This window comes from Equus przewalskii, chromosome 2, assembly GCF_037783145.1.
Source record: "Equus przewalskii isolate Varuska chromosome 2, EquPr2, whole genome shotgun sequence".
In the NCBI taxonomy this organism is placed as follows: Eukaryota; Metazoa; Chordata; class Mammalia; order Perissodactyla; family Equidae; genus Equus; species Equus przewalskii.
The window spans coordinates 109137626-109153340 of record NC_091832.1 but is presented as its reverse complement, the minus strand read 5'-3'; the positions used below and the strand labels follow the sequence as shown (position 1 = coordinate 109153340).

Genomic DNA, 15715 nt, shown 5'->3' with positions numbered 1-15715 from the left:
AAGTATCTTTATGCCTTTGTGTTTTCAAGTTCTTTGGATAAATACCCAGCAGTGAAATAGCTGGATCATATGGTAGATCTATCCTTAATTTCCAGTTTAGATGCAGGTAGCAAGTCCAGGTTGTCACTTGAGCTCTAACTGACAGGCTATAAACGGGAGGTCCCCACGACTCCCTCCTTTGTGTTCAATTAATTTGCTAGAGCGGCTCACAGATCTCAGAGAAACAATTTACTTACTAGATTACTGGTTTATTATAAAATGATACAACTCAGGAACAGCCAGATGGAAGAGGTGCATAGGGTAAGGTATGTAGGAAGGGCACTGAGCTTCCATGACCTCGCTGAGTTCACCACTCTCCTGGAATCTCCATGTGTTCACATACCCGGAAGCTCTCCAGAAACCATCCTTTGGGGACTTTATGGAGCTTCATTACATAGGCATGATTGACTAAATCATTGGCTACTGGTGATTGAATTCAAATTCCAGCCCCCCCCCCCCAGAGGTCAAGGGGTGAGACTGAGAGTTTCAACCCTCCAATCACATGATTGGCTCCATTGGCAACCAGCCCCCATCCTTAGGTGCGGTCCAAAAGTCACCCCATTAACATAACAAGACACCTTTATTGCTTTCATCACAGGAAATTCCAAGGGTTTTAGGAGCTGTGTATCAGAAACATGACGAACAAATATCTATTTCTTCTTATAAATCACAATATCACAATGTGTCACTCTTGAAGGAGTCCACTGGAATCCAGGCAGGATAATGCCCTTCTCCTGGATATCCAAACCCAAGTGTCACTCCGTCTTCTAGACAGCACAGTGTCCCACTACATTCTGATGCTTTAATGTGTTTGTCTGTCACCCTCACTGGACTGTGACTCTTTGAAGGCAGGACCACGTCTTTTTCTCTGATAACACAGTACTTAGTATAATGCAGGTTGTCAGAAATGTTTTTTGACCTAAATGGATGAGAGTAGTAAAGAAAGAGGGTCAAGAACAGTAACTATTTAAACACCTACATTTAAAGGACATGTCGAGACAAAAGGCCTAAGGTGACTGAAAAGGAGTCCTTAAAGAAGTCAGTAGAGAAGCAGAAAAGGATATAACTGTGGGATATTAGCGTTTGAAAGTGCAGTGGTAAACACTGTCAGATGCTACAGGAAAAAGGTGAAAGAAACAAAGAAAATTGAGAAATACTAAAGAAGGCCCAAAATGGGGACTTTGAGCGTATTTAGTGGCCTTAGTTGGCTGTGAAGGCCAAAGGCAATAGGAGTTAGCAACTCCTGTATCTTAGGACGGGAGAGCCAATTAGAGTTTTAGAGAGGCCACTGAAGGGGTAAGGATGAGGCAATTAGTAGAAGCAGAGGCTGATTAACACCTAGAAGGGATGCAAAGTAGAAAAGAGAATTCAGGGCAGGATTTTTGCATCCCCTTCTTTCCCCAACACTCCACACCACCTCCTACCCCTCCCTCCCTACCCCGGATTTACCCTTAGACTGTAGCCACTGTTACTAACAAGACGGAGCTCCCGTCTGTCCGGCAGTGTTCCTAGCTACACTCCAAGTCAGTAGCAATTTCTATCCCAACAAACATTTATTCATCATCACCACTATTCACTAAACACTGATTCATTTGTTATAAAAAATAAAAATAAAACTTAATAATAATAATAATAAAGTTTGCCACTGCAGCAACACCTGATATCCTGTGCTTAAGAAAAGAGAGATATTGATGGAGAGCTAATTGTAAGATGAATTAATGTAATACACTTCATATATTTGTACGTCAAAAAATATACACCTAGCTACAAAAACTATTTTATAGATTAAAGGGGGTCATTTTCTTAAAATGTGTGAGCAGTATAATCTCCCTGCAGCTGATAAGAAGTGGAAGAACCACAACATAGAGGGAAATCCTCACGGGAAGTGATCCCTGGTGAGGAACACCAGTTCTACCAGAAGAAGTATAAAAGCACTCTCTTTAATTACTCTTTCCTATCTCGTAGACAAAATAGAAATGCAGCTACATAAAAACTGGAGAACTCCTATATGATATAGAAAACTACACTGATACAATTCCTTTTACTGTAAATTCTAATAACCAGAGCTTTCATGCTCAAGACGAGTACATCATTATCAAAGTAATCTTAGTATAGTTTTAAGCCTCCTTTTAGAAAGAGCGTAAGTCAGAGACCATCATTTAGTTTATAATAAATGGTACACATCAGCACCTGTGGTTGACGTTCCCCGTGATTCAGTTCCCTAAAAGTGAGAGCTGTCCTAACCATGTCCAGTCTCTTGAGCTCACTAGGCTCCCTTCATGTTCTGTAGAACAATTTCTTCCTCCGAAGTACAGGATAGCTGCATGTGACTTGGTCATTCCTCATCTATGGTGAGAAACGTGAAATATGAAGTGCACTTTACACTTAGTGTCAGTCGGAGAGGCTTTCTAGAAATACCAATTGACTGGCATCCTTGGACTCAATGTCTTACCAATGCACCGAGCAAAAAGGATTGATGGTTAAAAACTTAAAAAAATAGTAATAATTTCTCTGAAATTAGCAAACCATACAGACACATCTCAAAGCAATCCAGATTCCAAACTGATGTTTTGAGATTATTTTAGATTTGTTTTATGCCGCTCTAAATCGCCCAAATTGCTGAGAGAATCGAGAAAATGCATTTTAAGACAATCATCAAATTTTTGTCTATGACACACTAGGCATTTTTAAAATTAACTGGAAATTTAATACCTTCATTATTCTGCAAAGCATATTTTCCAGTTATAGTACCATACCTTTGAGATTGTTTTGTTCCTTTTTTAGTAAACTTTATTTTTTGGAGCAGTTGTAGGTTCACAGCAAAATCGAGTGGAATCTTGTGAGATTTTCATGACCTGGATCTTCTCTTTCTAGCTTAGGAGAGTTTTTAAATTGTGCTTTCCTGAAAGGAAATGAAAAAAGACTCATTTTGCCTTTTTTTTTTAATCCCCAGGTTTAGATCTTGCTTGAAATGGTCAATTTTCTCACTGTCGACACATTGTATATGAGACAGTTTCTGGGAATCAAAGAAGCTGGAGAACCTCAGAGTGAATTATCATGAAGCTTCCCCCTACATTTTATCTTGCAGAACTCAGGCAAGAACGCATATAGAGCAATAACTCTCTTCCCTTAGAGAATTAGGCTGCTATTGAAGAGCAGCAATGCCAAATCTTCACGGACTTTTACTGAAGTAACTTGTGTCCTAGAGCCACTGGAAATAAAAAGATGCTGACGTCTCCCTGTTCCTGGCTTGGTCACATAATTTAGGGTTGTTGGAGAAAGGGGAGCCAGCCAGTAAGACAAAAATGGACCGAAAGAGAAGTTTGAGGAAAAACACAGAGTTGGGACACTGATATCAACGAAAAGGAGTTTTGGTTGAGACAAGTTAAATCAATTAAAATTAAGCTTAAAGAGATTATTAGCTTTGTCATTGGTAACTTCTGTGTGGAATAGTAAAGAAAGGCTCAGAATTTGAGGCACAGAGACCACAGTGGGGCAAGCTGAATGGGGGTAGCCTTAGTTTGAAGTCTGCACAGGAGACGTTAGTTACCCAGATCCCTCTCTCACCCCCATGGACAGCTAAAGATCACTCCCCAACCAGGCAAGACATGAATGATTTGCACCCCAGCAAAACATAAAGCTGAAAGTTTCAAATCTCAGAAACACTGAGAAAGAAATACAAATTAAAAACAGAACATGTTTTCGGTATCCATCAATTAGAATGACTCAAATTAAAAGGACTGACAATGTCAGGTGTTGGTGAGGAAACTGGAACTCTCATACATTGATGGCAACATTCATGTGATGACAACTTTGAGAAACATTTTGACAACTCCTTTCAAATTAAACACATGTTATCTTATGATCCAACATTTCTACTCCTAAATATTTACCCAGGAGAAGTAAAAACATACATCCACACAAACACTTGTGTGAGAATATTTATAGCACTTTTGTTCATAATTGTTCAACCTGGAAATAACCCAAATAGCCAACAACAATTGAATGGATAAACAAATGATGATCTAAAAATATAACGGAATAGTTCTCAGTCATAAAAGGGAGTAGACTAATTATACACATACCAGCATGGATCTCCAAATTATTACAGTAAAAGAAAGATGGCAGACACAAAACAGTATATATTGTGTGATTCCATTTGTATGAAAATCCAAAAAAGGCAACTATTCTATAGAGATAGATAGCAGATGTTTGGTATTGCCTCTAGCAGGAGTTGAGATGGGGACTGACTGCATTTGGGCATGAGGGACTCTTTTCATGGTAACGTAAATCTTGAATGTAGTGGTGATACATACAACACACACATACAGATGCATATAAGTTTGTCACAAAAACTAAGCTTTACTTAAGTGCATTTTGTTTTTTGCTTTTTTTTTGGTGAGGAAGATTGGCCCTGAGCTAACATGTGTTGCTAATCTTCCTCTTTTTCTTTTTTTCGTCCCCAAAGCCCCAGTACATAGTTGTATATCCCAGTTGTAAGTTCTTCTAGTTCTTCTACGTGGGATGCTGCCATGGCATGACTTGATGAGCAGTGCGTAGGTCCGTGCCCAGGATCCGAACTGGCAAACCCCAGGCCACCACTAGACTGGCCCCCATAAGTGAATTTTATTGTGCATAAATTGTAGTTCCATAATGTTAACTTTTTGAAACTGGCCAGATTAAGTTGCAATGTATATTGTTTTACTTAAGTATTTATATATTGCTTTTGCAACAGACAGATGTAAATGTATTTGAAGACCGAAGGAAAGATTCTACTAGGAAACATGTTGGTCTGAGTAAAAGGAAGGGAAATGTTGGATCATGGTCCTGCAGTTGACGCAAGATTTCAAAGTCATAGGCAGATGGAGACCCCCTATACTAGCAACCTCTTTAGTCACCATTCATTTTGTGCCAGACTCTGTTCTTAGCACTTACATATATTATCTCAACTTGTCATTGTTAAAATCTTACAATACAGGCATTGTGTTTCTCATTTTACAGATAATAAACCTGGGACTCATAGCAATTAAGAGCTTCCTCAAGGTAACACATCTACTAAGGGTTATTTCAATTACTTTAAGAATCACATTTTACTGGAAAACAAACACGTTATTCGTTGCTTTTCTTTTTCTTTCTATACTCCCAGTAATGCTTCCCCACAATCTCATTTCCAACCAACTCCAAATTGTACTCCCAGTATAAGCAAAATCTGGACTTACAAGTCCAACAATTTAATTGTTATTGACAGAGTAAAAGTGAGACTTTCTTCATTAGTAATTTTTTATAATAACAAAGTAAAAGTAATTGATAAACACCCAGGTACTTGAGTCATAAATTTCAAGAAAAAAATGTTTTGTTAACTAGTTTGATTGGAAGGGTAATAAAGAAAAGAAAAAATATCTAATTACTAGAAAAACAGAAATCTGGCATTTACAGATAAATGACTACAAAAGACAAATCTAACATTACTCAATTAACTTTGGGATGACAAGTTCTCTCCAGGCCCAGTATAGATAAACAAAGATGAATGCCTAGAGATGTAGTTGACTATTGTAATAGCATAACTATTGATTTAGACTCAATGCCAAGAAAGAAATGTCCCATAGCATGGGTTTGTCCTCAAGACTTGAAACAATTGGAGCCATATACATTAAATCCAGGGGTTTGAGTATGTGCCTTTCAATGAGTGTCTTGCTATTGTGTCCCAAGGACCAGGGAACCATCTCTTTGAAATGTAAACACAAAGGGAGATAGAGTCTCCATCTCTCAGTTTCTGTGGATGTGGGAGCCTAACTCAGTGAGCATTTTGCTCCAAGCTCCAAAACTTCCTCCTGTCATAAAGATATGAGACATTAATTTTCCTTTGAATAAAGCCAATTAGCTAACACAGGTAGCCATCCTAATTACCAGGTGAATCTGGGGTCAACTATGTATGACTAATGGTACTTTCAAGTCCTCTTACTTGAGGACTAGTTATTGTTTATCATGAGAATGTGTAGGAAATGGCTTGTATCTGCTTGGTTGTATAAAGAGTGAAGTTTCTTCCTGCCTGTAATCTCTTAGCAGATTGCTTGTGATGCATATGACAGTCTAGTTTAACATTTATTCAGTAGAAAAATTGCTTTCTTTCTCCTCTACCTTTGTGGAGAGTTTTTCTGAGTTTCGGGATTTTGTTTTTGATTACATTTCCCCAACAGAGGTTCATGGCTAATTGTGTTTTCTACCTATGGATATCAGGTTTAAAATATTTATCTCTGATCTTTCTGAATTTCCAGTCAGCTAAAGCAAGCACTTCTAGTTAAGTGCTTATAGAGAGGCAGAAAAGATGGAATGGAAATCCAGAAAAAAAAATGGAAAATGTTTGACCTTCCTGCTCCTCTGATAGCAACCAGATGATATACAAGTTTGTACCTCAACTAGCTGGCATTGATCTGACATACCTTTGCGAATACTCACCTTCATGCTGTTGCTATTTATCCAAATATTTAACAACCATTCACTTAATTTCCTTCTTGTGTCAATACAATAAAGAATGAAACTACACAATCCATTAAAGAACAAAGCTATGTAAAACATTACTAATAAGTTGCTTGATGTCTGCAATCAACTGCTTTCTTGCCTCTGACTCATTTGGTATGTAGATTGTATCCACTTTCTATTGATGAATGAGCAGCTTTTACCGTTGAATGGGTAGACAGGAGAAGCTAAATAGGCTAATAGGCTGCTGGCATTCACACAGACACACACACAAAGCTAGCAAAGCTAGAGTATTCTATACAGGGAACAGTTTTGTTTGTGCTTGTGTTTTTGTAATTGAAAATAACAAATTAAAAAGAAAAGAAAATAGCAAACTAAATTATACACACTGTTGTAATACCATATTTGTTATCGGCTTGTCCATCCATTTGCAAGAACTACACTTTCCCAATTCTCTGCTACCAAAATGCTCTGCCGTATTAGTTCAATTCAATTAAACAGCTGTTATCAGCTGCACCTTTAATAAACAGATTTGCTTTCTTCCGTAGATAGTGACCTGTATTGACGTTACAAAAATTATCAGGGAACCACAGGCATATCAAGCTGGGATTAATTGTGAATGTAAATCTTAGCTTTTAATCAGGCCCCATAAAATAACTCTTGGCTTTGGATTTGCATCACTAGCACCTCACAATAGGAAACAAGAAATGTGTATAAAATGTTCGGTTCAACAGTAATTATATCTGAAATTTGGGACTTGCCATTCTACCTGCACAGGAAGCGCCTGCCTTACTGAGCTGAGGTCACCCATGTGTCTGGCAACATAAAATCAGTAACCTCAGGGGGAAGTTAGAACCAAGTCAACATTGGGCTTCTTATGGAAAAGAGGCTGAGCTGAAACATCTGACAGCTATGTGTCAGCTTTTCACATGACTAAATTACACGTTGTTCCTCTCCTTTCATATTCTGAAGGAAATGAGAGAGATATGGAGTTGTCAGACATTTGCAACTTAGCTATTTATTATGCAAGAAGTGTCAATATGAGTCAGTGATTTTGCACACCTGAAATGACCTAAAGCTGGAACAATCACCAAGGAGCATGACAGCCATCACTTCCCCACCCGTTTAAGGTGAAAGTCAGGTTTCACATTATGCCTATTATCTGCACTCAGAAGTGTGTGTGTGTGTGTGTGTGTATTTTCACTCCATATTTTTAAAAGTTCACTTCCAAACTAAATTCACACACACACGAAACGTCCCATATCTCAGAAAGGGGAAAGCATCTAATGAAAAACACTATGCAATGCAGGAAATTGTCTCTGGCAGAGGAACAAGTCATGACTCGCTAACCATTTACTTGGATTTCCAGGTACAAATGGGTAAAGATCCCCTCCCAAGGAAAAGCAATAAAAAATGTTGGCAAATCTCCCTGTCATATAGTCATGAAATGGACAAGTGTGAATGACTATTAAAAATATCCTTTGTAGAATTAAAGTATGGTTTCCTGGATATTTCCAATCATGCTTTCTCCTAATATATCTCAAAAAATATGGATTAGATTTTTATTTATATTCGAACAGGGGCGATTCATGTCAAAACTAAATCTTCGCTTTAGTACATAGAAACCTAATGTATTGTTGGGACAGATAAACCAATGAAGCTGACTGACTCTCTGACTTTTCTCCTTCACTAATTTCCTTCACAGCAGTCATCCCTTGATTAACCATTGGAATGAGTAAGAAACAGGATTTCTAGTGCATTTTTTAGATATTCAAAAACTGCAGACTAATAATGGAAGATCCATCTTGGTCAAGAAACTTTGGCTATTTTTTTAATAGATTTTATTTTTTTAGAGCTGTTTTAGGTTTACAGCAAAATTGAGCAGAAAGGGTTTCCCACAAACCCTTCTCTCTCACGTGCATAGCCTCCCCGATTATCTACATTCTCCACCAGACTAATATATTTATTACAACTGAATCCATAGTTTGCATTACTGTTCACTCTTGGTGTTGTACATCGTGTGGGTTTGGACAAATTTGCCTTTTGCTATTTTTAAAGAGGGAAGATGGGATTATAGTGAAGGAATTATTGCCATGGACTTCTCAGTGGCCTGCCTCTGACAATTCCCTGACACATCTCCATCAGCAGTTTATTTGGGGCCACAAAACCCTGCATGCATAGAACCCTACAGGATCTTGCCTAGGCGATGAGAATCTCAATGCCTCTTTCCTCTCATGTGAAGGCATGTGTGCATTCCGTGTGGGGTTGGGGAATTACATCTTATGCAGATTTTTTTCACCCCACATCTAATGAAAATATACTACATGTAAAGATGCTCGCAGTCATCTGTGGATGACTGGGACGCAAAGATAAAGAAAACAATTATTATAATATGAAGTGTTAAATATTTCAATAGATATAAGCATAGAGACACATGAAGCAGTCCCTTCCTCTCAGAAACCACATGATTTCTAGTCATTAGTCTCCACTGTAGGCCCTGCTTTGCTCCAAACAAGTGCTTAGAATGTAGCGAATTTACCTCTCAGGTTCCATAACCTCGCTGTCACCTTAAAATGTGATTTCATAAAAGGCTGTATCCACTGCTCTACTCAAAAGTCATTGCCAGCACGCAAATGTAGCCATACCCTACTCACCACACAAATAAAAATGCCGTCTTGATGTTGCATATTTACTTCTGTTAAGATTTCCATTTCAGTTTTTTTTCAACCTCAACCCAGGACTAACGCAAGCTGTGATCGCCTAGGTTCCTACATCAGCAACATCTGTCACCCAAAATAAATATTCTGCAATCAAAACTTAACTGGCCTAGCAATTTTGTTAGTGATGCATGAGGCAGAACAGAATTCAGCTTCATTCTTCCTCTGCTAAATTGGCTTTGCAGCGCTGAGAGTAGGAAAGATTTATGTGTTAGTAAATTAAGCAGAGGTGGCCCAGAGAAAACAAAAATACAAACAAATACATGCAAGTCACAGTATTCTTTAATATTCCGTTTCCCTCCTATACAGTGTAATGTATTTTAACAAGTTGAAAAAACATAGAGAACAGAAGAGACAATGCTTCTAGTTAAAATGAAATTTGAATTTCAGACGTAAACTCTTTTAACAGCTGAACAATGTGATTTGCAGTCTTATTAAATCAAGAAAGAACTGAATACTCCTATTAAATGTTGGTAAACAGTAGTAATTATAAAAACCCCTGCTATAGTTTCTGCTCCTTAAATACATTATGCTTACTACTCCTGTTATAACATTTCAGTTTACAAGGCAATTTTATACATATTCTTTCATTTAATCTTTAAAACAACACTTTTCAGATGCTAGTTCAGGAATTATCATTCTTATTAAACAAATGGAGAAACTGTAGCTTAGAAGTTAAATCCAAGATACCAAACCTCAGGACAACAATGAGAACCTGGAGAAAAATTAACAAACTAATTCTTGACCACATACAGTTGATTCTCATTCATGGTAATTATGTTCTGAAAAGTTGCCAGGAACACTAAATTGATGACTACTGAACCACTGCTCTTAGGGGAAATACAGGGTCAGGTTCCTGTGAGCCTCTGGTCACATTTTCATCAACCAATCAATACATAACTTTGTTTTATGTGTGTTTCTGTTTTAAAACACCTTATTTAATATATGTTGTTGATTAACATTGAATTCATGGCCAAGAGCACTATAACTCGCCTGAAGGAAGCTTATTTAACATACTTACATTCTCACAGCCTTCTTGCACTTAGAAACATTAGAGAGCACTTCAGAACTGTGCTTGGAGGCCATTTTAACAAGTGAAGTCAACAAAAAGCACAAAATGCAAAAACCATGGCACTAAATAGCCCATATAAGAACATTCGTTTACAATATGAGAGCTCAAAGAAGGCAGAAAGTCACTTAGTTCAACCTGGCTGGGAACACGTGCATTGGGTGACTCAAATATTTCACCACTCTCCACATATCTACACGTGTCTGCAAATGACTGAGAAAGTGCCTTGAGTACTGATTTCAGGCTTACAAATAAATTTTAGTAAGTAGGCAAATTTGCAAATATTAAAATCCACCGACAACGAAGATTGACTGTATATTACCAATTCATATCTTCCAAAGATGTTTGTAGATCCGTCTTAAACGAGAAATTTAGAAAAGGGAAAAAAAATGAAAATATGTTTAGTTGTGTACACTATGAAAGTTAATAGCAATGTTCCAGTAATACTTTGAAGTATAGATGAGGGATCAGGACCGCCCCTTGGGTGACGTGTAACTTTAACCCTTCTCCTGACATTTGACTGTTTTATACCATGGGAAACCTGGATCAAAAGGTATGTGGATGGATGTAGGGAGAAGGAAGAGTTTGGATTTGGGTTTCTGTACTCTGACTAAACTGTTTAGGAATATATTCTAGAGGACATGATTATGCATTAGTCTGGGTTTTCCAGAGAAAACAACCAATAGGAGAATATATGTATATAATGTGGTTTATTATAAAGAATTGGCTCATGTGGTTACGGAGGCTGAGAAATCCCAAGAATTGCAGTTGGCAAGCTGAAAACTCAGGAAAGCAGATGGTATACTTCCAGTCTGAATCCAAAGGGCTGAGAACAAGGAGAGCCAATGGTGTAATTTCCAGCGTGAGCCTGACTCAAAAGGCAGGAGAAGACTGATGCCCCAACTCAAAGACTATTGGGCAGAGGGAGCAAATGCTCTCAACTCAGTCTTTTTGTTCTATTCAGGCCTTCAACGGATTGGATAAGTCCCACCCATACTGGGGAGGGTGATCTGACTTACGCACTTTGCCAATGCAGATATTACTTCCATCCAGAACCATCCTCACAGACACATCCAGAATAATGTTTCATCAAATATCTGGGCACTTTTTGGCCCATTCAAGTTCACATTTAAAATTAACCATCACAGATTACATTATCTGTTGTAGAAAGATGTAAAGTATATTTAAAGACAAGTCTACAAGGAAAAATAAACAAATAATGAGTGAGGGATAAAGAATGGAATCAACATACAACCTCCAACAGTAACCAGTTCAGGACCTTTAATTTGAATTGGTGTGCATCCTCAGAATATCAGAAATAACAATTTGCAATAAACCACTTTCAATGGTCTTCTTTGTTTTTAGCTATACCACTCTTTCTATTTTCACAATTTTATTTTATTTATTTATTTTTTTTCAGAGGGAGACTTGCCCTGAGCTAACACCTGTGCCAATCTTCCTCTATTTTGTATGTGGGTTGCCACCACAGTGTGGGTGCCAATAAGTGATGTAGTTCCATGCCTGGGAAGTGAACCCAGGCCACCAAAGTGGAGCATGCCAACTTTAATCATTGGGCAGCAGGGCCAGTCCTATGTTGTCATGATTTCATTTTTTTAAATAGGACATCTTTTGGTCATCACCATTCATGGCTTAGATTTTTATTTAACTTATAAATAAAATAATTAGAGAAACATGCTTTGCAAACCTAATATATTCAAGGCCCTAAGACTGAACAACAGACAAAAGTTAACTATATTATTAGCAGGTTATCTTTTAAAAAAACCAAAATAACCTTTTTGACTTTATCTCTTTTCATTCATCTGACCAACTGCCTAAAAATATTTCAGATTTTCATCTTTGTTAATTAAGCAAAATATACACCAACACCACCTAATTTTCCAAGAGGGTGATGGTCAGTGAGAAGAAGCTTCAAAGATCATGCAGGTGATGCTGAACCTCTTAATCTCAAGTTCGTGTGCCCAACGCACAGCAAGTCAACCACTGAGACATCGTGTTTGGAGAAGGAGAAAGGCCCCAGTTGAGTTCGCCAAGATGAGAAGGTGGGAGCCTTGGTTCACTCAGATCCACCTTAATAAGAGCAGAAATCAGAGGGGGGTTATACAGCTAAGGGGCTTGGTAGGAGGAGCATCGGAGGAACAAAGGGGTTATTCCTAATAAGCCTTGGGGCAATCTAACTTCTGGGCTTCAGCAGTTGCTGAGGGCTGGCCTTCTGGTGATCACAACCTCCTAGAAGGTGTTCTCTTTCTTCTGAAAAACAAGCTCACAAATCCTCAAGACCCAAGTCATCCCTCAAGTTAAACAAGAAAACAGTAAATTGACAAGATTCATCTATGTCTGTGCTGGCAACTAGATCAAAAGACAATCGTGTTCTTATTGAATATCTTCAGTAACCCTCAGGTACTCAGCTTCAAAGGGTTGAGTCAGCTCTCTAACTTCTGGGCCTTCTGCTGAACTAGGGATATGATCTTGAGACTGAGATGAGCTTGCTCATCCCTGGATTGTGAAGACCTGGACCTATATAAGGTATATTATTTGGCAGTGGCTAAACGCTTTTTGAATCAAAATGAATTAAGAGGTGGGAACTAGAAGAAAAGTCTAACTTTCTGCTGCACTAAAGTAATTCTCATTTTAGGAACAACAATGACCTAGTCAGTGACCATGCTTTAGAAATCAATCACAGTTCCTAGCAATTTTAAAAAAACACAAATAACAAGGAATGAAGAAGAAACCTATCACTTTCAGTAAAACTGATGACTGAGAAGTTAGAATTACGCTATCCTGAAGAGTGAAACCTCCAAGGTGAGAAATTTTATCTACCACCCATGTCTCCAAGGACCCACAAGGAAGCTAGAGATAAGTGAAATATATGAGCAGCACCTATTATGTCAAGAAAATAAAGAAATCATCCAGGGAGTCAATTGCAATAAAATCACAGGAAATCCAGCCTAAATGGCAATTTAACTGCAGAAGCCGAATATGATTCATATGTAAAGGTGCTAGAATTGTCAAAACCCATAAGACTTGGGGTAATCAATAAACAAGTCACTGTGACCAGTGTTGTTGTGATTATTAAGATTTCAGTAGCATAACATGCCTTATTTAAATACCTGTAATCCATGTATTTATAAAAGCAATTATCCCCATCTCAGGCCTGTAACTTTCAGAACAAGTACTAACTACAAGGGAAAAAGTTAAAAATTTTGGTTTGCATTTTAATATGTTAATATTTTGGACAAGAAATATGAGTTAAATAGAAAATATTTATCCTTTTTAGGAGCCTCAAAAGTAAAATTAAATAGATTTTATATTTAAGCCCATACATGAGATTACACAGTAGACAATAGTAAACAGCTGAGTATTGATAGAAGATTTTAAGCAAATGCTGTCATCCCAGAAGAGATGAAAGGAAGAGAAAGCAGATCAACGTGTGACCCTCACAACTTTCCTTTATGAAAACATCAGCTGGTTACTATTTGCCTTTCTGGAAAGTAAACAGAAATCCGTTCAGGAGCTTTGAAAATTTTTCCATTACCCAAAATTGTAAAGTTTCTGTATGAACATTCAAAGTGTTTTTCAAAATCTTTCTTTTAGAATATCAAGGAAGCAGGGTTCTTGAGATTTTCTTAGGAATAACGGTAGCAAGTATTACAAATAGAAAAGTCATTGGAATTACAACTTAAAGTTTAGAACTGAAATGAAGAGTCACTTTTTGAAAACTACCATAAAAGTAAGTAAATAGTAGACTGATGAGCAAAGACTTTTGAAACAAATAACAATGTTTAGATGAAATTTGTCCGAATGATGAAATGAAAACTATACATAAAGTAAGCAAAATGAAATCTAGGTATACAGGTTCCCAGGATAAATCACTCATTATCCAAAACTTGACTATCAACTACTAGGGCATTTTGCAGATTATAGAGATAGATAGACTTCACCTATTGGTAGAGATATTATAATGACATGAGAGAAGAGAAGCACTTTCTCCACTAGCTATGAAATGCAAAAAGAAATTCCAGCAGAGATTCCCATATTTAAGGGAAATTAAGGAATATTCAAAGACATTCTCCATGATTACCTGAAAGAGTGCTTTTTGCCTGCAAAATGAGCCGTAGCCACTTTTTCAGTAAACTTCTGGAAATTCTACCCAATCATCTTGCTCTCACCTTAGCTCTTATCTGACTCCTTTTGTTCTCTTTACCTCTTTTTAATATTATCTACTCCTAGAGTATGGGTCAAGATGGTGGCATGGGCAGACTCTAAACTCACCTCCTCCTACGGACACAACAACTTTATAACTACTCTGGGAAACTTATCCCTGAGAGAGAACTGAAAACTGCATAAAAAGAACCCCTGAAATAAGGGACAGTCTTGACTGAGGTAGAAGAGGTAGAAATTCCTTTATGAAGAGGAAAAAAGCCAACTTCTCAAGCTGCAGCTCTTCATGATCGGCCAGGAGCAATCTTAAGGTACGCAGCCTTCCCTGGAGGAGCAGGGGACCTGAGCAGGGAAGCTCTACTGCTATAAGCATCCTTTGGACTCAGCACAACTGAGATGAGGATCATAATATCTGACTTTGCTGGCTACTAACAAAAGTGGGGAATACCCCCAGAAAAACTATCAGACATAAGAGAAAAAAAGCCAGCTCTTAAAGGGCCTATGCATAAATTCACCCATTTCAGAAAACAACCTAAAGTCACCAGACAAAAATGGTTCACAGTCCTATGGTGAAAAGATACTCACCAATAGGCTCTGGATGCATCTTGGTGAGAAGTGAGACCTCTCCAGGCACTCTGACATTGGCAGCAGCCGTTATCGTGACCCAGTACAGACATGCTGACACAGACGTTGGCAGATGCCTTTGGAATTCTTCCCCTGGCCTGTTAGCCCAGGGTCTGTCCCACCACTAAAGCACCAATTTAATCCAGCTCAGCCAGGACAAGCAGCCTGCCCTAGGGACTGGCCCCACCCAACAGCAAGCTGTCAGGGAACTTGTGGAACTGCATAGGCTGGGGGCCCGAATCCTCTGCAGCTGGGAGAGCAGGCCTGCCTCTGTGTGGCAGGGTGTATGGAAGGAGTGGGTGGAGTATGTGGGAAATTGGTGGAGTGTGTGGGGCCTCTGCAGTGGGGTGACCGGTTCTGCCTCAGTGGGTCAGGGCATGCACATGGGACAGGACTGTGTTGACAGTGTCTGTGGCCCTGTGGATGGTGGAGCCTGTCAGCTCCAGAAGACTAGTGCTTCTCCAAGAGGCGCATATGGGATTGGCCTCACCTTCCAAAGCCTGAAACAATTGGGTGCTCTGATGCCTGGGGCCAGCTCCACCCAGCAGCAATCCTGAGAGAGCTGACAAGAACCTACAGCAATTGTAAGTCTCTGAACATAGCAACCAGC

At 38.5% G+C, this 15715-nt stretch overlaps 1 protein-coding gene across 1 annotated transcript in view; it reads right to left on the bottom strand.

The window, feature by feature from the left end:
* Positions 1–232: 232 nt before the first annotated feature.
* Positions 233–15715, bottom strand: part of LOC103557485 (serine/arginine repetitive matrix protein 2-like) — a 174234-nt gene continuing 158751 nt past the window's right edge. The window contains exons 3-4 of the mRNA XM_070609411.1: positions 2796–2941; positions 233–958 (exon numbers count right to left, since the gene is read on the bottom strand). The gene's annotated coding sequence lies outside the window, so the exon portion shown is untranslated. The remainder of the gene's footprint in view (positions 959–2795; positions 2942–15715) is intronic.